Source organism: Electrona antarctica (assembly GCF_951216825.1).
Source record: "Electrona antarctica genome assembly, chromosome: 14".
Taxonomy (NCBI): Eukaryota; Metazoa; Chordata; class Actinopteri; order Myctophiformes; family Myctophidae; genus Electrona; species Electrona antarctica.
The window spans coordinates 1,558,319-1,561,391 of NC_136795.1; the positions used below are offsets into that span (position 1 = coordinate 1,558,319).

General features: G+C 44.9%; 2 long non-coding RNA genes across 2 annotated transcripts; one reads left to right on the forward strand and one right to left on the reverse strand.

Moving 5' to 3' along the window:
- Positions 1-439: 439 nt before the first annotated feature.
- Positions 440-919, reverse strand: LOC306936456. The gene is made up of 2 exons (XR_013791494.1): positions 785-919; positions 440-691 (listed from the first exon to the last, which is right to left on the reverse strand). It is a non-coding gene; the product is annotated as an uncharacterized lncRNA (long non-coding RNA).
- Positions 541-1,111, forward strand: LOC306936454. Its single transcript, XR_013791491.1, has 2 exons — positions 541-663; positions 780-1,111. It is a non-coding gene; the product is annotated as an uncharacterized lncRNA (long non-coding RNA).
- The last annotated feature ends 1,962 nt before the right edge of the window (positions 1,112-3,073 follow it).

Here is a 3,073-nt window from a genome sequence, read left to right on the forward strand (position 1 = left end):
GTGAACATTACATGCAACACGCTGAATGTTTGTGGACGAATGGTTCTTGTATTTTCTTAACATGAGGTGACACCCTAGCTGTCCTGCCTGACTGAATCAGTAGACAGTGTGCATTAATCTTTCTTTCCTCTATCTCGCATTCTCTCCTAGAAGAAGAAGAAGAAGAAGGGGGGGAAATCAAGACTTTTAAAAGGAAAGGCTTTTTAGGTGTTTAATTTCAGAGACGTTTTTAAAAAAAATAAAAAATAAAAATAAAAAAAAGCTGGGTGTTAAAGGATCATGTATCTATGCACATAAGTGTTTTGGGGTCGTGGAGGGGTGTGTGGCCTACTTCCTATGTGGCTCAAATATTTACATTTTGTTTTCTTTTGGGGGGGGGTCCGATGTTTGTTTTTGGAATTTTATTTGTCTTTATCATTTCTCTCTTTTTTTTGCGGGGGGGGGGGGGGAGGGGGCGAGTAAACGAGTGTCACGTCGGAGCCTTCCAAATGCCGACACGCCGACACTCCCTTTCTCTCTCGCCTCCTTCCCTTGGTTACAGATTTTTTACCTACTATAGCGCCACCTAGCGCTACATCGCGTTGCTGTGTATTCCTGATGAAAAAAACAATGAGCGTCTCACTCTTTAGCACTGTGGGATTTCAGCCCGTCGCCCCCCTCGAGGTCAGCCCGTCGCCCCCCTCGAGGGCACCTGTGTTTTCAGCCCGTCGCCCCCCCCCCCCCCCCCCCCCCCCCCTCGAGGGCACCTGTGTTTTCAGCCCCCCCCCCCCCCCCCCGAGGGCACCTGTGTTTTTGTTTTATTTTCTCTCTCGCTCTTTATTCGTATATAGTTTATTTGGGCATGGGGGGGGGGAGTGGATTTAGGGCTGCTTATTGCCTTTTTCTTTTGTTTGTTTTTGAAATATTAAGGAAACATGTCTGTACGGAGATTTACTGAAAAGTCAGTGGCTTGTAATGATTGATTTTTTTCTCTCTGTATATCTCTTTCTCCTCATAGAATGTGATTGTTAAAATGACATGCACCGAAAAAAGAAAAAAAAAAAAAAAACAATGGTTTCTTGAACTATGGAGCTTCTTTCAAATATTAATAAAATTGCATTTTTTTGTTCTTCTGGGCTTTTAAATTTGTGTGATGATCCTTCAATGTGTGTGTGTGTGTGCGTGCGCGCGTGCGAACAGTGGTTCTCAAATAGCAGACATACAAGCTCACAGATACATCTGTTGTTCTTGAACATAGAAGTAGAAATCTTGGACGCGTTGTGCACGTGTCTTATGGGGCGTCCCCCCACTTCTAAAAGCATAGTACTGGTTCTTAAATGGCACGACAACGTTTGAGAACTACTGTTTTAGAAGGCATTTTGTAGAATCAGCCTTGCGGTCACATCCTCACAGCCACTCTGCCAGCCGCCTGGGACTGGCGTAGAAGTTTGTGGGGTTTGCGTACACGGCTTCCTCCAGATGCTGTGAGGGGCCCTCCGGCCCCGCAGGATTATTCTGGGGCCTTCCTGCCCCCTGCTGTTGCTGCTTTCTGCTGGCTTCCGGGCCCTGCCGCTCTGCAGTCATTTCCTCATAGATGGTAGCAGGCGGAGGGGCTTTGTTAGGCTTTCTCACCCTCGCCTAGTGACACATATATGAGTCATAGTGTCAGATTTGCTAATAATTTACACCTTTATGGTGTAGCATTCTAATGTTCAAGATCAAATAATGTCAATGTTACATCTTATTTGCATATTGATTGAAACCTACAGTTTACAGTTTATTTTGTCGACTATGTATTTTGGCCTTGATGTCGTTGTAATGGCAGATTTTACACTCTGTTGCATGCTGAAAATAGACAATCAAGCTCTCAACACAGTTGTGAACTTGTAGATCTGCTGTTTTCTGAGCAAAACACCCGAGCACAACCAAACATAAAGTGACTTGTCTTTTAGTTCCACTGGATCTCTTCTCCACTAGTCCCTCGAAAAGTCTAGTTTTTATTTGTTGCCGAAATTGGCAATATAGTTTTCATCATAGCTTAGTTTTTATTTAGTTCCCATTTAGTTTTCCTCAGTGAAAAAAGGTATAGTCGACAGATATTTTTCGCCATATTTAGTCAACGGAATCAACACTGTGTTGTACAGGTATGTTCCTATACTCACACATTCAGCTGCTGTCAGCCAGACGAGAGTGACGACCAGCGTCCCTGATGCTGCCGAAATGACGTACAGCAGAAGAGGGTACGAAGAGGAACACTGGCACCGCCTCCCTGGACCAACCACACACACACACACACACACACACCAATTAAATGCATGCTGTTACTACGTACAGACTTTCAAATACATTGTTTGTTTGATTGATTGATTTAAAATTGTATTAACAGTTTGTAGAATGGGTACAGTCAAAGTGTCACATAGGCTATACAGTTCTAATAGGAAAAAACAGAAAAAGCACTAAGACTTTATAAGGCTCCTCCATTTTCAATTCATCAGAACATTTACAGACATACAGATCCGATAAGTGATCAGTATGCATACAAATGTTATCCTTAGGTGTGCTTACACATATGTGAACTGCTAGCATCCCTGTAGACAGCAACAGTCACTGTGAACTGCTAGCATCCCTGTAGACAGCAACAGTCACTGTGAACTGCTAGCATCCCTGTAGACAGCAACAGTCACTGTGAACTGCTAGCATCCCTGTAGACAGCAACAGTCACTGTGAACTGCTAGCATCCCTGTAGACAGCAACAGTCACTGCCGTGTTTTTCACTGGCACACCAGAGAAAGTTATGACCACTATATGGGGGTCAACTGTCTGGCCAAAGTATGGCCAGTCGGCCATTCCTTTTTGGTATAGTGTTTGATGTGTGTCGGTGACTTACCGGTACCGTTGACCAGGAGGATAACCTGTTGATCACTGTCGTTGATGAGTTCAGCGTCAGATGAGTTCTGTGCTCTGTGGGTGACCTCCCACACGTAGCGGCCGGTGTCCGTGTACCTCAGGGGGGAAAAGAGCACCCTGACCTGGGGTGAGTCCAGTCCTCCAGTCACCTCCAAACGACCCCCATAATCGTGGCTGACCCTGGCGT